This window comes from Syngnathus typhle, linkage group LG13 (assembly GCF_033458585.1).
Source record: "Syngnathus typhle isolate RoL2023-S1 ecotype Sweden linkage group LG13, RoL_Styp_1.0, whole genome shotgun sequence".
Classification (NCBI taxonomy): Eukaryota; Metazoa; Chordata; class Actinopteri; order Syngnathiformes; family Syngnathidae; genus Syngnathus; species Syngnathus typhle.
In genome coordinates, this window is record NC_083750.1 from 7,324,271 (window position 1) to 7,352,216 (window position 27,946).

A 27,946-nucleotide genomic window follows, 5' to 3' on the forward strand; every position below is an offset into this window, starting at 1 on the left:
TTGCTACTTTGTCGCATTTGTTTTGACACTGTTGATTTATGATAGGAAATAAGGGGCTGTATCTAGGCCACGTTTATCGCCGGAGGTCTTAGCAAAACTGCGCTCTTATTGTGCTATTAATGCTGTACTGTGTACACAATCAGAATGAAAAAGCACTACGTAAAAACTCATTATTTAAAGTTAGGTAGTCTAGTGATTAATTCCACCGGTGTAGCGGCACATTTGCAAATACATTTTGAAATTGTGACGCCACATGGGCGATTTAAGGCGTGAAATATGTCCGACACTGAAATACAACCCACCCCGTGCCCCCTTTGAGTGACTATGCAAATTAGCCTACATGTCACACACTCCCAGCTTAATTGGCAATTTAAATGTAGTAAAAAAAAAAAAAAAAAAGCGCAAACTAAATAATACAAGTGGAGGAATGACGGAAAAAAACTCTCTGGGGCAAAACATGACAAGAAAGAAAATCAGTGCGAGTCGGCCGAGACTGTGGTTATTAGTAGTGACTAAGTTGTCATATTAATTTAATCCTTAAGTAAACTAATTTCCAGCCTCTCTGTCGGCTAATTGCCAGAACACAACATTACTAACTATTATCATGTATGTAATCAGCATTTGTACATATGTACAAAATCTTCACCGGAATAAAAATAATCATTTGAAGATTTAGATTTACGGTTGAACAATAGAACTAAACACAAGTAAAACTGCTCACATTATAAAATTCCGAAAAAGTCATGAAATGGAGAGAAAAAAAAGGAGGCAGTTTTTTATGCTCCAATCCTTAGCCTAGAAATCAACGTTAGCATCATCTTGCTAAAACGCATTTCCCCTTCTGTGGTTATGTGCACCCACATTTATCTTGAAAATCCAATCCTAACCTTTTTATTCATTAATGCTAACCTGGTTCAATCGTCTTGATTTGGGATGGTGCTTTAATTTCCAAGTGATAGTAGCGTTAAATGACTTCAGCTTTCCACTTGTGTTGACAATCATCAGCGCGGACGAGTAAACAGCTAAGACACGCATTGACCTTTTAAATGTAAAAGGGGGGGAGATACTGTTACAAAACGTGTGGGGACAGTTGTTAAAAAAAAAAAAGTGTGACCTCCAACGAGCACTGCATGGTTGAAGACCTACTCCCATCATCTGACCTTAGGCAGAGACACAAAAACAACACTGCGCACGTTTCAAGTGGGGCTTAAGACCACCTGCAGCGCCTCATCCCCCAGAGATCCAATTCTACACGGACGCCGCCATTTTGTTATGCGCTGGATTCCCATTACTTCCAAACGAAAGAGTCGGCGGAGAAATCCATCCGCCGGCCTCACGTTGATCAAGCAAAGGAGGGGAATGATACAGTAAATATTGCCATGACTTCATTTGAAGGTTTGCAGAAGTCAGGACACCCGAGCTCATGGATTTGGATAAAAAAGCAATCACGTTTCATTTTCGGTGAAATATTGGATTGTGATATGATTCTGGCACAAAATAGGACTCAGAGGCAAGGTTGCATGCACGCATATCACGCAAAAGTACCTTGGCGTCGTTCAGTGTGAAATTACACCGCAAAGTGCAATTTTTTTTAAGCCTATCTATGTCAGAAATTGCGTTTTAAGCAGGCTGCTCAAATAGTGATGTAACAGTTGGGCTATTTTAAATAACAAGCCCATCACACGCTTACTAAGTGCCCACCATCATTTTCGTTTGAGGAGGATACAGACAGACGCACTGAAGTGTCAAAGCCAAACAGAGCTGCAGCATTATTGCATGCCCAGATTAGCATTAGCTCGATATAATTTGCAATTATGCACTACAGGGCCTCCATGTTTTATTCTGACCAAATAATGTCACTGAAAACACTTGGGAATTAATAGCTACTAATGAAACCGATTTAAATCAGAGGAAAATAATGTTTAATAACTGTTCCTTTTAATGTTGGAAAGGAAGGTCAAATCTTTAAGCACAATATGGAATGTCATTATGTCAAGGGTTAAAAATAAGGGCAAATACTTGCTTTAGGCTTTCCATTGATCAGCGTTTAGCATTTGCACTGCCCGCTGTATCATAAAGGACATCAGAATCAGATGAAGCAAAATGGGATCTCCATTGGTGGCTCGAAATGTCTGATGAAGTGGCGGCCACCAAGAAAAAGTCAAATGTTGGAGCAGCAGACCCGTTTGTCTCTCTTTTGTTCAGTATTATTTCCCCCTTGGACTTCAAGATGGACAGACATCCTGGAGGCCCTTCGAACATGCTTGCCTGCATCAATAATACGAACTGACGTTCACGAAGATACTTTCAAGGAGAAACAGTCGGTTCGCGTCGGCCAGTGTGCTCGCCGTGAAACAAACAGATGAGAGCTGACAATCCTCGGGATAGTCCGAGATCCGTCCTTGTAGGCCCCTACGGATTTACACGGCTTTGTTTTGCAGCTAAAACGGACAGCAAAGGGCGCAACCACAAACACTTCATTGAAAAGGGTATCAATTTCGTCCATTTTTCACACCCTTGTTTTTTAGTAATAAGGTGCTGAATTCATTTTAAGCCAAGACAAAAGGTAGAAAGACAAAAAAGCGAGTCATATGATTCGTTTCTACAGCTTTGCTCCAAAGCCTCTAATTAGTCGCGACATTTTGCTTAGATGGCTTAGCATTTTAGCCACAGGGGGATTTGAAGGGGCTGCAGTGGATTAGGCTGGACGTGGACTGCCAAAGGACACAACCTCAAATCAGCTGAATCAAGAAGCTACATCCTTTTTGCCCAAACAAGAAGAAATGTACAATACAGTACAATAAAACCCAAAATAGTGGGAGAACCTCTTCTGTCCACCTGCTGTGTCAGACAAGATGTTAGCATTGCTAGTAACAAGATTTGTGTAGACGGTAAAGGTTAGCCAATCCACTGGCAGAAAATAACCCAATAACTTTAATCCTTTACATTGGCTGTACATCCAATAAAAGTTTCATAACGCCAACCAGTTTAAACCTGGTACAACATCCTGTAAAACTCTCAAATTTATTGCCAGCAGGAATGACTTGACAATCCAACCCAATCTATTTTCCCTTCCCATCTAAAGCAAAGCGAGGCGCCGGATAGACTTATTCATTAACCTATTGCTGAGACAAACACAACTGATGGATTAAACAGTGAAATATTACAAGATGCTTGAACTGCTGTCCTGCTCAGGGAGATCAAAGTGGGCCCTGAGGGTCCTCTGAGCAACGGGGGAGCGGGATTGGTTGGAGCTCAGCTCCAAAGGAACAAGTGCTGGACCGAGAAGATACAACATCAGACGCGTGCACTGCATTCCCTTAGGCTTGTTCCTTCACAACTGTCAGCTTGCTGTGTACAAAATGAGCTGCATGGAGAGGAAGGGGTTGGGGGTCTGCCAACACTATCAGAGAACCCTTCTCATTTAACAATAAGCATAAGCCTCATGTGGTAACGTGCCACTAAAGTTAGGACACCTGATTGGAGGGAAGGGAGGGGGGGGGGACGGGGTGAAGCAATCCGGGATTTTATAAAAACTGAGGGAGGAAAAAAAGGGACGACCTCTACCAAGGATAGCGTTCAAACAAAATTCAATGAAAACTCTCATTTCAACTGTGCAACGCTGCAAGTGTCCAGTTCTAATAAGACAGCGATTTAATAAACAGAAATGTGTTTCGATAAACAAATGAATGGCCGGTAATACAGTAACTATGATCGGCCATAAATCGGTTTTAAAGTCAAAGTCAGCTTTATTGTCAATCTCTTCACATGTCAAGACACACAAAGAAACCGAAATTACGTTTTCTCTATCCCACGGTGACGAGACATATTACACGATAGACATACAAGTAAACGACATGAGTACAAAAAAAGGTCAAAGATATAGTTAGTCAAATATGTCCCTTAATTAATATGTGTCTTAAACTAAACCCACACATCTCACAAGAGACGCATTTGAAAGTGAACAAAATGGCCACTTCAAACCGAAATGACTTGCAGTGTTTGTTCAGTTGTGGCTTCTAGAGATTCCTTTGTGATTGACATTCCTACCTAGGACCGTGTTGCTAAGTGAAACTGGCTCCGGGGGCTGAACCCCAACCCCAATATACAAAAATGTGACAAGTCTCGAATGAAGACCCGAGGAGGAGAAATTCCAGAGTCCAGTCGTGGCAAGCGTCCATTTCAAGCAGGAATGCGTGTGGCAGTCACTTTGCTTATGTGACAAACACAGTGATTTGCCTGCTGATGAATGGTGCGTCCTTGTACAAGTGCGCAGACAGCACATCACAAAACTCAAAGCAAGGTTGTCACTCTTCGTGACATTTCGGCAACTCGACAATCAAAAGTTGGATTTACTGGAAATTTGTTGAATGTGGCGACTTTTCAATCTATCTGTTAAAGGTCAGAGGATTCTGTATATGAAGTGCCAGTCGGAAATTTGATAAGCCACGGCGCCTTTACGGAAGTAGAAACCATGTTTCATTTTCTGATTTTTTTCATGTCGCCGTTGGGTAAATGCCTTAAAGCCGACTGACTGAATCGTGATTGGCCACCTGCCAACAGTAGAGAGTCTGAAACATATTTCAGATTTTTTTCCCAGTTGTATGTTGGATTTAGTTCAACACTTGATGACAAATATTTTGGAGGGATTGGCAACGACACTTCACAAACGGATCCTATTCTCTGAGCTCGGAGGGCAAAATAAGCCACGCAGGCTTTGCTGCCGAACAGAATTTGAGTGTGAAATTGTTTAAAACGGCTGTAGCGGGAAATGAAAAGCGGCGGGGTCGATGCGGCTCTGATCATAACAACGTGACCTTGCAGCACAAAAACAAATGATTGAATTTTCAATGAATGACGGCTGAATTGTGTGCTGTCGGCCATACGTGATTCTTTGTATAGCTCCAGACAGCGAAGCGTGTCACCCCGCATTCAAATTTAACAACAAATAGAACCCAGAAAGAATGAAGACTTCACTAGGCAAATAAATAAAGCCATACCTCAAAATCCCACTTTATAAAAAACGATGTCTGATATTGAAATGACTTCGGCAAACAAGATACTGAGACCTTCGAATTCCTATTCAGAAAAAGCCTTGGCGCCATCTAGTGGTCTCTCATTGCGTTTTAGGAGCAGCACATTAACAGCGAATAGGCAAGTTTTTCAGCAAATAACCGAGGCTAGGTTTCCTCGCAAAAAGCACAAATGTGGTACGTGAACTCGCTTTCTGACTATATACGTATATACATGACAAATGCACAACCTCAAAATAGTTTGGCATGATTGTGACCGCATCGTGGCCAACAGTTACCACAGTAACGGCCATAATTGATGGCTCTGTTAAGAGCAATTGTTTCACGTCATTAAACTCGCGTAATAGCGCATGGCAGTCATCTCAATAACGTGACACACAGCAATTACTAATCGCTGGGGAAAAAGAATAAAAGTAAAGAATAACAACACAATCAAACAACACACGCAAGCGAGAGTGACGAACATTGTGAATGGGGAAAAAAAAAAACGAGCCGATTTGCGTAATCAATCTTTGTTTCACACTCTTTTCACATCAGTGTCGGTGAAATGTTCCGTTCCGTTGGCAAGTTGAGGAGACTTCTTCACGGGAATGACCATCCGACAACAGACGGATGACCGGAGAGAATTCCATATTCAAATGAGGAGAGATGAGGCAAAACCGATGTGTCATTGTGCAGAACGTAAGGAAGGGCGTCCGCGACAATGCCGTACACCGCATGTGCGTGGCCAGCGCCCGGCCGGCTGGGCGCAGTCACTCAATCACGGGCGGCATGAGGGCCTATCCATCTTTTTGCAGGTTGACTGGGATCCAATCAGCGTTCCCCAACAGGGCCAGAATGAAAGGATGGCCGACAGGCTGTGAAGCAACCGGCTTGTTGCGGAGATTGATGGCATGAATCCGAGAGCGCTTCACTAGGTATCGCGTATCCAGATGAGTGGAGCATAAAGCAAAACGAAAAAGAAATCTCATGCAGTATGGTGCGCCTGTTGGTCATGCTTTGTTTTACACAGAGAGAACTGAAACTAGAAGAAGAACCGGACGTTCTAACCACTAGTCCGCCATGCTAATCCCATTTGAAAAGTTATTTAAAAAGAGCTCGTTTTATTTTTTCCGTATAATAGCATCAACAGTAACACCGCCAGCCTTACATCTGTGTTTTCAAACGGAATGAACAAAAACTGGGCTCCTTAGTTATTTTGCTGTTTTGAGCTCATTTATTTATTTTTGTACAACAGTGAAGAAAGCCTTTCGGGGAAACTCCCTGGGAAATCCCTCCGCGGCCCTTTAACGGGATGAATAATTCAGCTAAAAACTGGGAGGAAAAAAAACATTTTCAACTAATATTAAAATGGCCTTGCAGCTCAATTTGTATTCATGAGTAAATCCAGTAACATCTCTCGGCAAATGTAATCAGCGGCAACATCAAAACTGACTGAGGAAGGCTATTCATGAGCTTTATTGGGCTCTACCTCCGCTTTGCCGGGACATGATTTAGGGAGGGATGCGGTTCTAGTCGGCTCCTTCTTTTTTGTTTTCTTTGTACTGCTGGGCCAAGTTTTGATGAAACAATTTAGCATCTGTGTGGCGAGATGTTAGTCACATTCTTGCCGGACACAGCTCAAGCAAACATGGTTTAGAACCTTTCATCCGATTTTTGGCTCAATGGAAATACCATGATTATTTATTTATCGGGAATAAATCAACACGGCTACATTTCTAGTCCGAGGTACAGTCTACCTTCCATCCCACCTCCACCGTGACCCTGAACGAGATGAGCCATCCACAGGAAGGAATGTATGGCCGAAATCTTATTACGATAGAAAAGTGTATCGACCGCACATCGTTTCAGTAGGTTAAATGTCAGCTGACAGTGAGCCACGACTGGTGGCGCTAATCTGCAATGTAAAGTACACTCGAGGAAGTCGTTTACAGGCCAAACTGCCAAGAAAACGAATAATCCTCATCCTTGCTGTCAGTTTTATTGACACGCACAGAAGGGGGGGGGGGCTCAAATCCGGTGCAGCGTCTCGCTCCCGCCTCTCGCCGTGTTACACAAAACAGAGTGGGGCAGCCGCCACCTGCGTTGCACGTGGGACTGTCTGCTGCTTGTTGTTGATGCCAAGAGGCGCATGAGTGCATTGTAGCAGTGCGCCAGAAAGGAGGGAGACGCACCTGAAAACAGAACCCTACCGCGTTTTTGTTCCTTTCTCTTCAGAAAAAAGCCAACACAGAACCCCGGCCAGCACTTGGGTTTCGGAATCCTGACTTTTGTGCGCCATTGATTTTCTTGAATGAATACTTGGCTGCAACCACAACATTTATTTAGCCTCGACTAGTTTGTGGTCTAAAGAGTATGTCAGCGAGGCAAAGTAATAATCAACTCTGTGTCACAAATTCCTTCGATTGTGCAGACTTATTCATTCATTCTGTCTTGGAGCAATTGAGGCCGAATTGGATGCATCCGGCGGTGCGGTTGGTTCACTCAGCTAGTTTGTTTTCCATGAACAGCATGTCAGCTATAGGAAGTAATAATCCCTTAACTGTTCAGAATTGTGTTGATTGCACGAAATCCAGTTAATCATGTCATGAAAAAACACTTGGCTGCAACCGCATTAGTGCTGTCGAGTCAGTTTCAGCGACTTTTCTGTCTGAAGAAAAATTAATCCAACATCCCCAGGTAGGCCTACATATAGAAATACACATTTTGTCAGGTAGGTATTAAATTAGGCTCAGTGGCGGTTCTGACAGATCCACTACAATTTGGGCTGATATGGCTCAACTATGGGAAGTAATGGATTCAAGTTGTCATTGTGTTGAATTAATAATTCATCACATTAGGAAAGAATTGAGTCAAAATGGGTTGTCTCCATTCCAACTGTTCTCTTTACAGAACAATGAAAATTGTTGCTCAATCGCATCTTGAAGCAGTTGAAGAAAAGGGGATGCACCTAAAGGTTTTCAATCTTTCAACCACTCTCTCACCTTTAACCTCTCCTGCCAAGCGACAGTACAGTCAAACACGGAGGGGTTTTCCGAGTGCACACAAGGGCACGGCACGCTGCACCAAGTGTCAGCACGCGGTCACGCCGGCCGATGACGTTAACCACTGCAGTACACAGCGCACGCAGCAGTGTGGCCGCGCTTATGAAAGATGCAGGAGCCGCACGGAAGTAACGCAAGAATTGAACATTCTGTAGCCCAAGGTGTTTGGCGACACCGGCGATGACAACGGCCAGACAGCCGAGGATGCTTACGCGCAATGTCGGCAGGACCCTAAAATGTATTCAAATATTCCATTAATTGAAAATCTGATTATACCTGCACGGATATGTCATTATCGGTCAGGTTAGGGGGAAATAATAATAATAATAATAATAATGTAATAACCTGTAGCTGAGGTCAAAGCAGAAGGATGCCCCTGTGGTGTTTAGGAGAATATTTGAGTGATGTTAAAATGACTACCAAGGGAAGGCTGCAGTCATTCAAGCACGTGTTGCTTTGGCAGTAACAAGCATTTAGCTTGACTCATGTCCAACAACAAAACACAAGCTGAATGTTTTGCGCTGACATACATATATTTGACAAATATTTACCAGAGGCAAACATTTGTGACAAGAATGTTTGTGGTGCAAGACAACCGGCAAGCTGGTCCTGATAAACGTGTCGCCGCAAGAGGCAATATTTGCCGTTATTGTGGATGACTTCCAGATTCAGGCCGATGTCCGCGATTAAAGGTGCCATCTTGGGGAAAATTTCCTTTTTGTTGCTTTTATACAAACGGTGAATGGTGATGTCACCACTCAGCTAATCTACAAGCTAGGCTAGTACAGTGTAGCATTAGCTAACAGCATTAACTTGTGATACGCAGCGTAAATTCAAAAGTTAGGCCAACTATCAACATCAAAAAGACACCTGGCGATAATAATAATAATAATAATAACTGGGATTTATATAGCGCTTTTCTAGGTACCCAAAGTCGCTTTACATGTGTGGGGGGGGGGGGGGGGGGGGGGGGGGGGAATAAGAAGAACAAAGAAACACCAAGGGCAGGGTCAGTTAGGAAAGGCTAATGTGAAGAGGTGGGTTTTTAGGGTGGTTTTGAAGGTAGGGAGGGAGGGGGCATCTCTGATGTGCCTGGGGAGAGCGTTCCAGAGAGAGGGGGCAGCCACGATCATTTAATTGTGGGAAAAAATGCATACGTGTACATTTAACAAACAAATGGGCAACCCAACAGGTGGTTCGGGAGGAAGCAGTAGAGAAAGCGCATTCCAGATGTTTGCTACGCATGATTAAATTCAAATCTGTGTTGGGTTTTAACAAGAGTAACAACAGGTTTAACGCATTGCAGCCCTTTTTTTTTTTTTGTCTACGCTCGGAGTGCGGGTCCAAATTGTATTCCTCCACTCAAAACGAAAACTCATTGGAATGCTCCAAAGCCTCGTGGTACACACAGTCCTTGACCGCGACGCGCCGCTTCAAATGTAAATGAGCCTCAGTGTTCCGGGATAAGGCTCCCATGAATATGTATACCCGGACAAATTAACTTTGCTTATCTAATAATTAATGGTGCGCTCTCAGGAATTTTGGAGTACTCGGGATTACTGACTGAGGGACTGGATTGTTGATTTAGAGACCGGAGATCTTCATTCTGTGAGCCACAAGTTATGTCCTTTGTGTTGAGTCTACATTTTTGGCACAATTCATCAATTCTCCTGTGTAAATGCGAATATTTTTATTTTTATGAATTAAAACAGCCAATACAGTCCAAATAAAGAATCGTATGGGCTCTCGCTTGAATGAATGAACTGAATAAAAACTGCAACGACAGTGTGTTGATATACGACACTTGCAACTTGGGACTTTGAGAAAACGGGTGATCTTTTTCAACCTGCAAGGAGTGGCAAAAACACTTTTCGTTTTTATTAAATGCCTTTGGGTCAGATTCACAGCAGGTCCTTTTACTTTGCTTCACTTCAAAAGCAATCTCTTGGGTTTTTTTTTTCTTATTGATGGGCAAGTACTGACTTCTTTCTTTTCCATCAAACATTTGAATTCAATACTCAGCATACAGTATGAAAAGATAAATGAACTCCACTGATGCGGAATTCCAATCGCACGTAAAATCCTCTCTCCAGGACGCCAAAACGCGTTTTGCCTGAGTGACAGCGTTTTAAGCACAGTGTTGCCAACGATTCTTTGCCGGAACAGCACTGGTTGAATGGTAGAATGCTAAACATCTTTTTTTGTCAGCCACATTTTATTTTATTTTTTTTAGTTTTGACAACTACTTCAGAATTTGCTATGAATGGTTTCTTCACAGTGCTACAGCCTGGATTGCTTTTTACATTTTTTATTGCAAATTAGACCTACTGACTAAAAAAATATATATTTAGTGTCTGAGCAAGTCATTAATTTCTCAAACGGGAAGCCCACCGAGGCGAGTCGAGCTGTCAGATAAAGATCTGTCTGTTGTGTAAGCGTTGCAATAATCCGCTTGTAAATAGTTTAACGACAAATTAACATCCATCTATGAAAGGGAGATTTTCAGATGGCGATGGGCAGGGAGGCAATATTAGAAAACAGATGATAGCCGTTCCAAGGTAGCGCGCAGAAACCTCAGAGGCATGCATACTTTAGATCATTCACTCACTCGCTTATTAAAACCCAAAGCAACCGCTGACGGAACCTCCAGAGGGTTCCGGCGGCTCGATGGAAGAGTGAGCTCATGCAACATTTGTGAGACAAGACAATCGGAACGTTTGAAAGCAAAAATAAGGGGGGGGGGGGGGGTCTTGTGCGGGACTTTGGCACTAGAAACAGGTGATGTTTGCTGAAACACTGTCGCCTCGCATTTTAAACGCTTGACGAATTCAGTCAAATTCCGTTTGTTGGACTTTGCCGCCCCGCCGGCTGTGCAAGGACCTCTGCGGTCTTGGTGGGGAAAGGGCGGAACCGTGACGGGACGCAAAACCGTAAGTTGCTTCCGCAGGTGGACGCGACCCAGAGGGGCCCGTGTGAAACAACGCAAACATGCGAGTTAACCGGCCAGTGGCCATGGGCTAGTTTTTGCTTTATGTCTGCAAAGGGCTTGGCGGGTAAAGCAATAAAAATGTCTCACAGGGCAGGTTGAGGAAATCGTGTGAGCCTTGGCCAAAATTAAAATCATTAGAACATGTCAGGGTGCAGCAGGGCTCTGAAGTCCCCCCCCCCACAAAAAAAAAACATTCCTTTTTATTTTTCTTGAATCTACCCAGGATTTACCCGACTTAACCTGATGCTGCAAAAACACGTCGATGGATAAACCAGTGATGCCAAATAAACATTAAATACAACAGGAGCTGGTTTTTGTTGTTTACAGTAGTTCCTGTGTTTGTTCCTTTTTTTGCTATTTTCATAAACAATGCTCACTAGGTCTGACTGGTAAGATGAGAAGAAGAAAAAAAAAAACACTCTTGATGGAAGCTCAGTGGATTAGTTTGCCCCATGTGTGTGACAAAAGACATTAGACGCACTTCAGGAAAAGTCAGCCTTGTTCAAACGTGTCAGTTTTACACCATCAATTAATAATCCAGTCAAATATTGCCGGCAGAACACATTGGCTGCATGTAAAGTTAGAAACGCGGCTAGCTCATAAGGAATGCAATTAGCAGAGTTTTGGAGAGTGATCAAAACTTGAATTAATAATGAATTAGATCTTCTGCCAAAAGTAGGTATGCGGTTGGTTACAAAGAGTGTAGGCACAATTTGAAAACTAAGATTCTGTATTATGGTTGTTTTTTATACTTTTAGCTCTAACGCAATAATATTGAAGAGCACAGCACGCCCATTGCGGTTATGATAAAAATGAGACGAGCTATGTTATCATCACCAACCCTTTTAAAATCGCTGAGGAACAAGAACTCTGTGTTCTTGTCGAAACATCCTGACTATCTCGCTATTTCGGGCAAATTATACTCTCTTTTGACTTGAGATAAAACGGAAAGCAACAAAGGATAAAGACTCACACATCTATATATAGAGAGTGTCTACAAAAGCACAATGGGGGGGGGCGCTTGTCCCTCGGCTTCATACGTTAAGAAAAACGGGCTACTTCTATCACCCAACGACTTGGGCATTATAAATCAGGTTCTTTCTATCTCTGGCTTTTCCAAATACCTCACAGAAGGAAGCTTAAATTGAAGATACATAGATTGCCAGCTATGTTGCGCCATGGCGGGGGGTTTCTAAGTACACACCTGATGTGAGTTTGTGTACGTGGGCAACAGGGACGACTCGACCCAATATGTGAAGAAAAGCAAAGTGATCAGGCCATCTCGGCCATAAATCAATGCCTTGGTCAACGTGGCCGAGAGCATTTTCAAACCCATTTGCAGACGTTAATGCCAGCTATTCCTTTCAGCCTCAGGGACGATGTGGGGTAGGGGGGCTGTGTAGGGAGGGAGGGAGCCAGTCTCATGAATCATTAGCCTTTTAGAAGCGCCGCGGCATATATCTCACCTTAGCTGTCCATAAGGTCCCTTCTGATTCTTCCCAGAAGGAAAAAAAGCACACCAAGTGAGGGCCACGTCGACATGAAAGAGCAAAATACTGTCCTGCTTCGGCAAACAAAGCGGAAAGTAGAGCAAGGCTGTACATTTACACATTAAGCAGCCAAGAAAGAAAAAGAGCAAGCCAAGAGAAACTGGCGCGCTCAATAGATTCCCCCCCACCTTTTTTATCTATTTTCACACAGAAAAGGGTAGAGGAATTAGTCAATTAGTGTCAATCGGTGACTTCTTGAGTTGTTGTTGTTTTTTTTAATATATTTATAAATATTAACAATGTTACACAAACTGGAAAACAAATATTTTTAGAGAAATGTGCTCCGAATTTTACACTAAAACTTACTAACATCTATTATGTGCTTGACAGATTTAGAAAAGGTGAGTACCGTATTTTTCGGACTATAAGGCGCACCTTCAATGAATGGCCCATTTTAAAACTTTGTCCTTATATAAGGCACACCGGACTATAAGGCGCACCATTAATGCATCATGTCAGATTTTTAATCCAAATCAAATAATTTTCCATTTTATCTTTTTTATTTCAACTTCAGACGCAACAAATTACTTTATAATCACAAAATAATGATCCATAGTCTTTTTGATTCATGATTCATAGTCTTCAGCAGGCTACTTATGATTGATTTCATGACAATACTTCGGGCCAGTTTAAATTTAGGAATTTGGTCCATATATAAGGCGCACCGGATTATAGAGCGCAGTGTCGGGTTTTGAAAAAATCGTATGTTCTTAGGTGCGCCTTGTAGTCTGGAAAATATGGTAGTTGTACTAGGTTTTTTTGTGTGTCTTACAACATTGTTGAATAAAATGGAGCTGCATTCATTTCTTTCTCAATGCTTAGTACAATACGTCTGAAGCGACAATTTTGTTTTTACTCGCGTTGTAGTCAAGACAACGCAGAGACGTTAGCTAGGCCTTGTGAGTACCACCGGGACCCAAGCGAGACTAGGACTCTTGGAACACTCAGTATTGTAATGTCCTTACCTTGATGTGAGATGCACATTGTTACCCAACTACCACCTAAAGAGACTGCAAAGTAATAAGCTTCCCCACTCGAGTTGAAAACGAGCGTCCTTTCAAGGCATTACAGGTCCGACCGCAGCGCTAGTAAAATTGGGCGTTTTACTTCAAAGTTCACGCTCGATACAATTCGAGTGGGTTCGCACTTAATTAAATACTTCACCGAGTAAAGTGTGCCTGTAAATTGTAAATGAATTAATCCCATCGCTCGTCGGAATGATGCAAACAACGCAGGCGTTGGCAAAAATGTCATTCGGCCGTAATGCTTCCTTCCCGTTCCGATAATAGGAACGTCATGAATAAATGTCTCTCAATAAAAATGAAGCGAGGTACCTACGCGCGTTCTCAAATCAAATTTCATGCTTTTTAAACCCCAGCCTTGAAAATCAAGAGTCTATGTTGAAAGCATGAAAGTGCACATTAGCACGGCAGGCAGAGATGTTTGACACCAATCACCATATTTATGAGTACGATGACATTCCGGTGCCAGGGAATGTCGTCTACGAGCGTGACACTGACCAAAGCCCGTCTGGAATTTAATGAGAAAAAATAGTTTCATACATGTAATGGAGGCACAAACTTTGGACTTAGTTTATGTTTCAGGCTGAATAAATATATGTCGGTGAGTTTAAGTATTGATGAATTAAGTTCACATCCAAAAGTGTGGCAGCAATTTGATAGCTGCACTTGAAAGGGTTCAAATCGAAAATACACACATACCAAGATGAATAGCAGCTCATTTGATCAATTCAGTAGCGAGGCACGTTTGCAGATAAGAGGGGGGGGAAAAAAATTATAAAGTGAAATGTTACTGCTGGTGGACAAATTGAATCTCACTGTCAAATATTTGGCTTGTTCAGTAACCACAACATCAGCTTTAGCTGCAAATGGCCTTTCCAAGTAGAATTCAAAACAAATGCACGAAATATCTCACATCCCGTCTGTGCTCGTCGACAATAAATATACTATAAATTCAATTTACCTTTGAAAAAGTCCAAAGTATTTGCCCATACAGCCCTGTGACCTCACACTACGATATTCCATTAACTTTCCACGTGCAGTCAGGGACGTTTCCACCATATTTCAGCTCCACACTTCTTTTGTCACCTTGAAACGTATTCATCACAAAGGATATGCTGATAATGTGCAAAGGCGTGCGGGACGGTCATTTATAATATGAAAGGCGCTATTTAGCCGCCACCAGAACAAGTTAACATGCCGACACCGCGTTCAAAGGCAGTTCATTTGATGTTTTGCTATTTATGTTACGCGGCGATAAGAGTGGAACGGTATAAAGCCAGGTCATTGACGTGTAAAGTATTGCGGATTTAGTCTTATCGCAATAGCTGTGATTAATTCCTCTACCGGAAAACAAGGCCGACTTACAGCATACGACTCTGTCTTTTCAAAGATATTTTCATAGTAGCGAGAGGACTAGCGTGTAGAGATCTTCGCCAAGGTCAAACAAAACCTGATCAATAAGACACTGGAGTGAATAACACAAATTCAGTCAACTATCCTCCCATCCAATACGAGTCGTTGACGGGCAAATTTCCGAACGGCTTCTTCTTTGGCTATTGTTAGCTTGAGCTACATCGATCTGTGTATGGTTGATGTATAGTATTTAAATGGATGATAATAGCATCTGAGCGAGGACGCATGAAAGTAATTATGGCTTCCAATGACAAATGGATACTAAAGAGCTCCAATCACCCTTTTATGGTCCGCTTGTTGTCACACGTCGGCGTCATTCAAAGACTAACGGCTAATTTATCCGCTTCGTTGCGACCTCCGTTTAAACATTGAGACTTTGGTTGGGTGAAATCATTTTTTTTGTTGATCATCTGCTCAAAATATTGTTCAAAATTAACGCTTACTGCTTTACCGAGACAAAATATTGGTGACTGGCGCTAAAAGAACATTTCCGCCAGTCAACGGTCCCGTTGTTAAAAATAAGATTGTCATCATACAGCGAGGATATGGAAGAGGCGCATGTAAACAGGGCGGGATTGAAATAAACAAGCCTGTCTTTATCGGCATGATGCATTGCCTGACCATGAGCTGTCGTGTGACATGATGCGATGCTGTCAGCGCTAATGATCTCTGACGGCATTACGGCGCTGTCAGGAGGACACAGTCGCCACTCAAAGCCAAGGCCCCCGGTTGTGAGGGACCTGTCATCTCTCTTCCTCGCCGCCAAACGCTCCCACTCCTTTAAACTCCTTTTTATCCGCCGCATCAGCGTAGACTGCAAGGCGCGCACTTTCTCGTCGTCAGCTACGCCGCTACTGGCTGATCAACGATGTTTTTGCCCGCGCGCCAAATAAGGTGATAAGAAGGCGGTCCGTTGCCAAGTGTAGCGAGGCGATGTTCGCTTGGGCTGTCAGTCAGTACGTCCTGACAAAGTTCCTCGATACTTCACGCCAATTCTTCACTGTCAGCGTGATTTGCACAATTGATGGACCACTACAATATTAGCCTCCCAGTATCTATCGACTTAATATTCGAGCCAGAACTAGAACTAGTGAAGACACAAAATGGGAGATTTTTTTCTCTGCATGCGTGGAATTTTGTGCTTATTACGGGTGTGCAGATGCTAAAACACCTAGGTTCATATTTTCTAAGGTCACTGTTCGGTTCACAGACGGTGGCGTACAGGGAAAAAAAAAAGTTGGATTCCTTTCATTTAAATGAAACATGCAATCAATTACAAAGGCGTCCTCGGTTTAAACGGGTCACGAATGCTAAATAGGTCATGTTGCATGTTTTGAGAAAAAGTGTCATTTTTGTCAATTAAATTATTCCCCCCAAAACAATGACAGAAAAACAAATACCAATATATTCAACATTTTCCTTCAACGTGTATAAAATAAATGACAATTTTCTATTCTTTTCATTTCTACTTCATGATTGTAAAATGACCACCAAAGGCAGCCAATACCTTGAAATAAGGTTGGTATCAGTACCAATACCTAGTATTGGTATTCGCGCCCATCCCTAATCATAAAGAACTTTGTCATTTCAGAAGTGCATATCAAACTCGTGGCCCTTTGCAATAATCAATACCCAAGGAGGCCTCAATTTCAAAAAGGTCAGCCGCCTCCGCAATTAATTCTGCCGTGAGAAATTGCTGTTAGCTTATCATTCCGTAGCCGGCTAACCCGCAGAACCGACGCCTTGCTGGTGGCAGCCGAGTAGCTTATGCCTCAAGTCACATTCCTCAACAATTAATTCCACACAATTGAGCAAATCCTTAACAACCAATTAATCGATTACCGTGGCCGTTCCTTGCGGCGGCAAAACATGAAATCCCATTTATCTGCAAAAGCCCTAACAATCTCTGAGAGGGAAATTGGACGTCTGTGCCGCCACAAATGTAGCCGCGGTGATTATGGGAGTTTGGGGGTCATTTTAAATGTCACAAAGCTGTGAGTGATGAAGGGAGACGCCGGAAAGAAGTGTCTGCACGCATCGATTTGCTATGCGCTGCGGCTAATGTAGCGTGCTGCTAATGAAAATGGAGAATCGGTGGCTGCGCTCGCTGTGACAATCGGCTCATTGCTCATCGCAGACAACGGTTAATCTGCATCGCTTGTGCCTGTGCGTGCGTCCGTGTTTGTGTGTACGTGTGTGTGTGACATTCGCACTTGCATATTTGATTAAGGCTGTACGCGTGACATTTAAGTTGGGCCTCATAAAGACAGCGGACTGTTTGACCTTATGTGATATTCAGCATCCGTCCAGGTAGAGTCTGTTTATTTGCGTGCAAATTTAATCAGGCGCTAAAGGAGCCGCTGGGCGAGGACCAAAACAAAACCAAAGAGGCCAGCGAGCGTGTATGAAAAATGAGCGCGCACAATTGCTGACTTGGCAATTACTGTAGACGCGAGAATGTTTGGCCTTTAATGAGTCATAAAAACCTCACTTATGCATTACTGTGCATGATCATTATTTCATTCCGTAATCAATATTTTACACGGCGGGCGGAGAGCCAGTATCATGATCAATTTTACTCAAACCCTCAACTTTCCAAAACAAAAAAAAAAAAAAGAAAAGGAGAACACAGCGCGTTACGTCTCATCTGAAGCGGTTTCTCTGTGGGATCACGCCAAACAAAAGCACCCTCGAATTTACACAATGCGGCAAAAACAAGCAATTATGCCACAGTGTCAAAAACAAGAGGGATCACTTGAGCTAAACAAGCACACCGACGTACTGTTCAAATGGCATTTGCGTTTGTGCGCCGTTATTAGCTCAAGCAAGCGGAGCTGAAGGATGCCTTAGACATTGTTAGCCGTACAACGCTGTCACTTTTCTTTTGTTGTCAAACTAGCATTTCTGCCCAATGCTAGGATTTAAGATGGCAGTTAAAAAAATTCATTTCCAGTTTGACAGCTAAACACGTTAAGCTACAACGCTAAGATTTTTTTTACTCAAACTTTGTTAAAAGATAATGAACTGTACTCTGGAAATGTTTAGTGCATTGAAGTGGCCGTTCTAACCTGACTAGCATTTTGACAGACATTTTCGAGAAACGTCAAGTTTTGAGTTTATGCTATCATTGCCTCCCGTTTTTAAACATTAGCATTTTCACCCAACAACTGTTTTGCCACGAAACATCCTGCTCGTACTTTCTCCATCAAAGCTTGCTTGCATGCATGCTGTTGCCTACATCATATATTTATGATTCAAGCAGTAAAAATAAATAAAAACGAGTCAGCGACTTCAGGGAAGCCTTGCTCGGCACGAGGTTAATTCCTCTCCTAATACCGCTGGAATGAATCACCTTTTTCCTAATCCACTATGACATATGGATCATCAGCACATTAATTCATAAATGATTGGATTTTGCAGGCCATTTGTTAGAGTCGCTTACAAACTTGATTACAGGTGGAACAAACGTCCACCGTTCACGGATTCATCATCAAGGAGAAATTGTGTTGGTGAAAAGTTGGCGTTGGAGGAGAAGCGAGGCCTTCCGACGGGCCCTCGATAATATCGTGTTTTTCCTCAAGCCGCTTCCTCCGTATGCCTAATCGCCACCTTGCCGACGGACAACTCTTCTTTAATGAGAAACGGACAGAATTGATTAACACTTAACCTCGCAATGTCGTCGTCCACGCTCGCCTCCTCACTCAGCAGAAACAACACGGTCGGCAGTCAAGCTCGGAGGAAAACAAGATACTTAGGTCTGTTTCCACTTTTTGCCTCATTGCAGGGGTGCCTATAAAAAACACTGGTGTAAATGGTTGATAATGCCACCAGTGGAGTCTTGAATGAGAGCTGGTTTCAATCAGCAGTCAAATTGCTCCCGCATTACCCTCGACAAGAGCAGTAAATCACTGCCTCCGTGCCGCTGACGTCAAAGAGCGAGCGAGCCCCACCAAACAGAACCCTATACGGGGATCCTAAAAAGGGCAGCAGCTTTATCAGCTGTCTAAATCGGAATATTTCATGCGGTAATCTATTATGTGGGTCGGAATCACAAGTGGACTCAACTAGAGCTTGTGGCTTGCTACCAAGCGTCAATCCCTTCATAGCTCCAGTTCTGGTTAAAAAGAGGCCTTGGGTTGTCCGTGCCAACACCCCACCCAAAGGGTTGCTGATCCCACCCACCACAAACCAACAAAACCTCTCATTAGAGAAAGCCGGGGGGGCCTTGAAATGACCAAGAATTTACCAGCAGGGAACAAATGGGAGTTGGCCATGCCCGACGGTTTCTCACCGTGTGGGCCCGCTGAGTAGATTGACCTACTCCCCCACACCCCGGCCTGATATCGCCAAGCCCGGATGAGGAGGCAGATGCTCTGGCGGGCGGCCCGGGCCGGGCCTTCTAGGAAATAACCCTTCGCAAGCGGCTCACAAGTGGCGTGCGCGTATTCAGGTCAACGAGCAACAGATGCATTTGGGAAGCGACGGGTTCAAAGTCCGACTGGGATGGAGACAAAAGGTTAAGGCTGAAGATAATCACTCTGCTTTCATGAAGGACTACAGACTAATTCATGTTAAGAGGCTAAAATCAGAGGGCAATTTTAAGATAAACAACGGCTCGAACTGATTACAAAGTCAAAGTCTGCTTTATTGTCAACATCTTCACATGCCGAGACACGCAAAGACATCGAAATTACGTTTTCCCTATCCCACGGTGACAAGACATATTACACGATAGACACACAAGTAAACAACGCAATATAAAAATCAAGAAGGCACAAACAATAAATAAGAGTAACAATAAATAATAAATAAATAGATAACACAACGAATAAAAGCCAGTGTGCATACAGACAGTAAAAGTACAGGACGCTACGCAGAACGGGGAAGCAAGTTCAGGATCCTGACTGCCTGGAGTACGAAGCTGTTTGAGAGTCTGGTGGTGCGGGAGCGCAGGCTTCTGTACCTCTTCCCAGAGGGCAGAAGCTCGAACAAAGAGTGAGCGGGGTGACTCGCATCACTCACAATCGTGGACGCCTTGCGGGTGAGATGGGAGGTGTAAATGTCCTTCAAGGAGGGGAGCGAAGCACCAATAATCTTACCAGCCGTGTTCACTATGCGCTGCAGGGCCTTCAAGTTGTAGTCAGTGCAGCCGCCACCCCAAACAGCAATACAGCTGGAGAGGACGCTCTCAATGGTGCCGCGGTAAAATGTAGTCATGACGGCCGGAGGGGCGCTCGCTCGCCTGAGTTTCCGCAGGAAGTACAGGCGGCGCTGGGCTTTCTTTGTCAGTGATGCGGTGTTGGTGGACCAGGAGAGATCCTCACTGATGTGCACCCCCAGGAACTTGGCGCTGCTCACTCTCTCCACCACAGCACCGTCGATGGTCAGCGGCAGGTGTTGGGTGTGACCCTTCCGGAAGTCCACAACAATCTCCTTGGTCTTGTCGATGTTCAGCAGGAGGTTGTTGTCCCTGCACCACGTGGTCAGAAGGTCAACCTCCAGCCTGTATTGAGTCTCGTCTCCCTTGGTGATAAGACCCACCAGAGTCGTGTCGTCAGCAAACTTCACTATACGGTTGTCGCTGTAGGTTGCAGTGCAGTCATGCGTCAGGAGGGTGAAGAGCAGCGGACTGAGCACACAGCCTTGGGGGGCCCCCGTGATGCTAGCGGAGATTTTACTTGATGAAAATACCGTGGTTGTCGATTAACCTCGATTAGTTGTCGATCCGTCGATTCATTTTGACACCTCTAAATATAAATGCATCCTCAAGTAAGTAAAGTGGCCGGCCAATTGAGTACTGCAATGTACTGTATTTCCTTTTAAGTCTCAGCCAACGACAATCATTCATGCATTCAGCAAGTCCTCAGCAGGCTGCCAAGCAAACAAATAATAATCTCCCGATTCCTCGACACCAACTCTAAAGCTTGAGCCACAACGCCTACTTTGAGCCATTAGCAACTACCAACATCCCACAAAACGTCTGCATCAACACAGCGTGCCGTAATAAAAAGCAAAACGATCACGAGGGGGGGAAGAAAAATAAATTTCTGCGGCATAGCGCACTGGAGGATTACATGGTGGAATATTTGGCCACCGTATAACAGCATCCAAATAGCACCAGCTGCCTGCGCAGTGTTTTACAGTAAACTGAGGCCTCGTATGGCGCTTGTAATGTAGTCAGCAGAACACAGCGGTAGGACAGCTTGATAACAAAGTGCCACCATGAATCTAAATGACAATGCACCATTTTGTCTCGCAGGAACTCAAGGTTAAGCGGGGCACGCGGAGTGCGCTTGGTCTTTAAATCCGACATCCTGAAGTGTTGCAAACTGGTTTCAAAATGATTCGAGAAGACCGCGTATCGGTCGTCTGTGGGCTTTGAATGCTAATGCTAAAAACAGTGCTAACAGAAGTAGAAATGTACTTATTCTTATTTCACCACAGAGCTCTGAAGAGATCCAATGTATTAGGTGTTCTTTTTCTCTTGAGGCTATCATGATGCACATCCAAATTGCATCACATGATCCAAAGAGTGTGAATCATGCCCCAAGTGGAATCAACACGCCATGCCTTTTGCAGACAGTAGACGTTTGGTCACCCATTTGAAGCGGGCTAAGCCCAGCTTTCAGAATCCCACACAAGCAGCCCAGGCCTTGCTTTGTTTTTTCTTCTTCTTCTTTTTAGATGCATCTGACGCAATTCCAAGAAACTATAAAGCTACACTCTCCTCTATTGATGTCTGCATGATGTTGGCGAGACCATCCGGGTTTCGACTATGGGGATGATTCCGCATGCAACCTGCAAGATTGCCATGCAGCACACCGCGGGCATCGCTCTAAAACCTTCCCGTGTGCATCGAAAAACACCCCCCCTTCCTCTTCATCCTCCCCCTTTTCCTCCTCCTCCTCCATCCTCTTCTTTTCCCAGATTGGATCCAGCCTTGAGGATCGCTGTGGGCTATCACTACTGAGCTTCTATCTATGCATCAGCACAATTATAGACAAAAGAACAAGTGAAGGCATTGTGGTGGTGATTGACAGGTGTCAGCAACATTCACAGCTTCTTCTTGATGCATGTGACGTCACGACTGCGGGCATGCACGCGCACTCACATCCACAATAACACACACTTTTAATGAACAAGACGACGACACGTTTCACAACATTGGCTAAACCATTGTGGCTCTTTATATATTTATTTCTTTATTTATTTATTTTAAATCCTGAGCAGCCTACGTCATTAACGGCTTGCTTATTAAACTCATTGGGCGAATATTCCGTTACATTTTTTCCCGCACCAGTATCGCGGCGTAGTTGTCGAAACTCACCAAGAGGGAAGAATTTAATCGCAATAATGATGACAAGTGTGCGGAAAGTTCGACAAAATTAACTCGACAACAGGAACGCCATTAGCTGTTGCGGCTTCGGGAGGTCAGCAACACCGGGGCTGACCTTCGCTAAATGTTACACCCCTCCGAACCCCCTCTCCGGCTCCAAACTGTTCCGTGACAACCCCCAAACCAAACCCGAAACCCACACAGAAACAACCGCCAGCACAAGTTAAGTTAAAGAAGCAAATTGGTTACGGAGCACTTACGGAGTCTCCTCGTTGTCGCCGCCGACGTTGGCATGTCTTCCTCCCCCTCCACCTCCACCACCACCTTTGGCGTTCCGCGTCTTCCACTTCGGAGCCAGCGAGGGGAAATCCACGTCACGGGGACCAAAATTGAAAGAGTAAAAACAGTCCAAAGGGTTTGCGAAGAATTGAGAGCATGTAAGAAGGAGAAAAGAAAGACAAGGTCCTACCCCAACCCGGTCGTGGAGACAAGTGAGCGGATCTATTAGGTGCCCGCACATGCGCATGGGCACAAATATCCCCCCCACACACACTACCAAAAGAAAAAAACCTCCCGAAAAACACAAAAGTATTCTGTTATTGTTCAGGTGGACATTTAAAATATACGCACCCGCTTCCCTCAATGAAGTAGTTAAGTCAAGAAGAGGGAGAGAGTCGAGTACGTCTCCCAGCCTCTACTCAGTCACGCTTCTCGCAGCCTCGGAGGAGAGACGACTTTGCTTCGGTCGGTCGACCGGCAGGGGCTTCGGCTCCACTCGGCAATCTTCGGCACTATTCGCGAAATCCTGGGAAAAATAACAGCTCGCTGTTTCCAAAGGCACTGTTACTCACGTTATGCTTCATCGACAAATGATTCATTTATTGATTAAGTGTTAATATGAAAAACATACATCCATTTTTATTTCAAATTGGAATAAAGTATAAGTGTAAACACGCAGTGTGTCAAACTGTCCCATACACATAAGAAGCCACTTAAACAAGAGCATTGAAAATAACAATACAACACAGAACAATGAGGGGTTCTGGAGCAAATTAAATACAAGATTCCTTCAGAGCATAAAATGCCCATTACGTTACTTCCCGCAAATAGAATGCCCTTCCCCAACCCATCTTTCCCCACTAAAATCCCATTTGTCATCCTTGCTCTCACCTTGTGAAGGCTCAGGGCAACGCTGTAATTTATAATTTATACGCACAAGCAGGACAACTTTTGCCTGCCTCTTTTGCTGAAAATAGTTTTTTAAGAGATGGCGGAGGCGGAGACATCCGCTTTTTACTTTACATTTTACTTCACGAAAAAAAGAAAAGAAAAGAAAAGCGTTTGTGTCATCAAAGAATCTTTAAAGTACCAAGGCTATATCAGCATTGCAAAATCCATAATGCCATCAAACCATCTGGCAAGAAAGCGTGGACGCGGTCAACGGCGACACAGGGACTCGACTTGCCTTGTAAGTGCGTACCCACTCAAGCGTTTCACCATGCAGGTGACGCCATCCCTAATGAGGAACTTGAATGTCTTAAGAATTCTAACAGCTCACCTACACCCACCTTTCTTCACCTCAGCATGATCAATCATTAACTCAGTGGACCTTCCACTGAACCGCAGCCTTTTCCATCTGCCGCTGAAAATAAGCCTAACTTAGCGAACTTGAGCGCGTTTACGAAATATAATATTGACTTAATGTGCATCGTGTCTTTAATAACCCCCGCAAAAAAATATACTTATCTAATTTCCACAAAATCTGTTCTACATACACTAAATAGGTTTGTGTATCTGAGAGAATATCACAAAGAAAATCTCACTACATAACTACAGTTAATCATAAATACAAGCATCCAAACATAGTTGAGCTCCTGGAAAATTGAAAGGCTCCATCGAATGGGTCCAATTACTAAATAAACAGTATTGTGTTCTGGTGCCTGTTAATTGAAATCTGGAAGAAGAGAAAATACTCTGATTGTCCAAATACGTTTAGACCTAATTGTCCATGAACAATCCCAAATGAGTCTCATCTATATGGCGGTTACGGTGAACCCTGCAGTTAGCTACTAAGAGGGACTTTATCTCCTCTTAAGTGCACAAATGATAACCTTGGCCAGCACACAGTGTTCCTCTGAGACAATTAAGAGCATTATTGATAAGGCCGAGCCATTATGCAGTGTATTTGCCAAAAAGAAAAAAAAAAACATTCCTTGCAGAAGATGTTTACCCTTTCTGATTGACAACACCAGCGCTATCATATCACTCTTACGTAGACCTTCAACCTAAGTTGAGCTACTGCGCATCTCGTCCTTTCGTCCACTCGGTTCTCATTTACTGCATTGACGTCGGACATAGCAAACTGGCTTGCGAGCGTGACACCTTGGGAAAGAAACTTGGGATCCCTTTTATTGGCTGCACCTGCTTTATTAATATTTTATTGATCTCTGTGGGGAAATAAGAGAAAGGGGGGAATTAATGTAAATAGATTCATTTTGGTCCCGGAGCCTTCTCACTTGATAAGTGACGGCTGGAAAGCTAATTTATCAGGGTTACTTTGCAGTTACTTTGCCGTGCCACAAGATGTCAAAAAAAAAAGGATATAAAATTTGAGGGTAACAATATCACATTTTATCATAATTAGTCGCTAGAAGCATCCAAAAAATATCAAATACCAATATTGTTATCATTCAGTCATCTACTTGTTGTGGTTTTCTCGCCCTAATCCTAAAACAACAGATGATGATTTATTTAAAAAGGAAAATCAACTTTTTCAGAGCAGGGGAAAAAAAGTAGAATTCTGATTTTGCTCCTGTAACTCCTGAATTTCCTCGCTGAATTTGCTCGTGTTAGCATATTAGCCAGACGGCAACAGTCATCAACCCGTATTTTGGATTTGGCTGACAAAACTACGGAAAATCCAAATGGAGGAAATGACTGCAAGTTAACACAGAAACCACATGGACTCAGATATAATCACATGCTAACTTTGACAGTGAAAACTAAATTATTGACTTGCCTGGAATACATGCCTGTGCACAATTACTGGTTTCAGGCTGGTTTCCATACAACGTGTAATGATGAGTGATAATTTCGGCGATATGAGACTGGCGGCCCGCTGCGTTGTCGAGCCGCAACTCGAATCCATTTTCTGTCAGGCGGCATAAATGCTTTTGATTACTTCTGGAAAAGTGGAATCACGTTCCTCCGAATTCATCATCACTTGGCGTTTAAAACACAAGACTGTTATCTCATGGAACACTTGCAAATTAGTTTTTCCCTTCGCACTCCACAGAGAAAACAAAAAAGCCCATTAAAGTCTCCATCTGGAAGAATCTGTCACTTTCGATTCCCCATTGCCTCTTTTGGAGATAAGGTGTACGTTCTCGTCTCTCAACTTTTTTTTTTTTTTTTTGATCTGGTAATTACAAACACTTATGTAGATAGATTTTGTTTTAGTAATGAGATTAATTGGCACTGTAATTAAATCCTCATCATGATCATGTTTACTGTACAGTTTAGTTTTTCCTACCTCATTAATTGATTGACAGTTTCGGGATACGATGTTAGAGTTTGGTCACACTCATTTACTGCCATAATCAATTGTTTTGTCTTTATGACAGTTCGACCGGCCCAGGAAATTCCCGATGACCCCTACGGCCCAGAGTTCAGATGCTATGAAAAAGGCTCGTCCGTCATAGTTTAAAATTTCAATTACAATTTGTTCTTGGACGCTGAACAAATTCTGCACTCAAATGTATTTCAGATTAAGATCTGCGATTGTAACTTTAAAGCCTCGGTGCACTTGGATACACATCTAACCAAAAAGTCTTGAGCAGAGTTTTAATTAAGACTTTTAAGAAGAAATGAACGGATGATTCAATGAAGCAGGAAAAGGCAGTTAATGGAAGTTAATGACCAGGACACACGAAGGAGTGCTTTGTATCATTAACCAAGACGCGGCCAAATATGTTAATGATTGCGATTATGCCTTCCGCCAGTGCTTGGACACGTTGAACAGATTATGCTAATGTTGTATCAGTGTGTACCAAAGGCAGGAAAATGCTAGCAAGCGTACATTTCTGTTAAATTGTTGTCACACAGATGAAAGAATATAATTAGGTCAGCGGCATCAATCTCAGTTTGCTGGATTTTAAATAGCTAGCGCTACAAAAAGACATTTCTGTTAGCATAAGATAAATTCCTCAGTGACGCTAAGCTAGAGATGCGGCAAAAAGTGGTTGAGATTGCGACCACGTTATAAAGGCCAGAGGACTCAAGAGTAAGAAAAAAATATAGAAAATTAGGTGGGCAACAAGAAAACCATGATGGAAAATGAGGAAAAAAATGACAAAGCCTAACAACAATAGTGCCTACAACAAAAGACGATTGAAGTGACAATGCAGAATGTCATCAACGTTTCTTGGCAATCAGGGTTCAAGATTTTCTCTGATGCTCGCATTTTTGCAATTGACACGAGTCGTAAAACTCAAGATCAGTTACAAATGTCTGCTCAGGTACTGATTTGTCTCTTGGCAACAATTCAGCTCATCTTCTTAAGCTTAATGAGCCATTCACATCTCACATAATACTTTAAATAGATACGACGCGATGTGACGCCTGGGCTTAAGCTCAAACAGACACCAAGCGGTAAAACGGAACAATCACTCCAAACCATAAATGCAGGATCTATTTTTAAAAAGGGGCCGATTGAGGCAAACAAAGACAGAAAGGAGCAGAAGTGGGATGGGATTTGGATGAAGGACATATAAGCAGCGGCTATTGAGTTGGCAGCAGTGAAAAGAACCCTCAGTTATTGAATGAAAATTTTAAAAAAGCATAAAATCAAAGGCAGTTAAATTCCTGCCCAGATGAAGAGCAAGGATAGAAGGCTGTCCCTCTCTTCTAAGCATTTCTCTTCTCTACTACCAACACTGGCCTCGCAGCAACAGCAGGCTGGTTAGACCTTCAGTACCAGGATCCGAGACGTGATCAGGAGGAGGCAGCATGGCGCTAAACTGACACCCCCATGTGCTTTGGACCAGCTATCTCCACCCTCCGCTAACAATAACATGGTCAAAATATCCTGTACATTTGTTGTCAATCATCTGCTCAAAACATTCCCACTGGTGTGAATATCCTGCCATTGACTCGCCGACCGGTACTTCACCGCGTGGAGTGCGTGTCACGTCTGTCTGCTTGCGAATGCGGCGAGCGTAAGACCTGGGAGGTGTTGACGCCGCTAGGTGACGCCTCGGGAATAGACCGGCTTTATCGAGGAGGTCATCTCTCAGTAAAGGCACGAGTCGTTGGTGGCGAAAGTGATGGATGTGACGGACAGGCATGCTCCTTCTTGTTTCTTCCTGTCAGCATTTCTCTCTCTCTGGCCCCCTCCGGCAGATTGGGTTCCAGCAGTCATTCCTCACGGGGGAATCTGCCGTTTCAACCGTGCCGCCTCCCATCAGACAAATGGATATTAGCTGGTTAATTTTTAATTCCTGAAATGCGAAGGAGCCCACGCTCTTTCATGGCCGGGAGGAGCGCTAATGGGCCCTCGGA

At 43.5% G+C, this 27,946-nt stretch overlaps 1 protein-coding gene across 2 annotated transcripts in view; it reads right to left on the reverse strand.

Moving 5' to 3' along the window:
* LOC133165058 (receptor-type tyrosine-protein phosphatase F-like) overlaps nucleotides 1-23,124 on the reverse strand; it is a 116,230-nt gene extending 93,106 nt beyond the window's left edge. Inside the window, exons 1-2 of one of the 2 annotated variants that reach the window (XM_061294436.1) lie at nucleotides 22,857-23,124; nucleotides 22,648-22,733 (exon numbers count right to left, since the gene is read on the reverse strand). The gene's annotated coding sequence lies outside the window, so the exon portion shown is untranslated. Of the gene's footprint in view, nucleotides 1-22,647 lie in introns of both variants that reach the window. The other variant, XM_061294435.1, reaches the window with a different exon arrangement.
* Nucleotides 23,125-27,946: the final 4,822 nt, after the last annotated feature.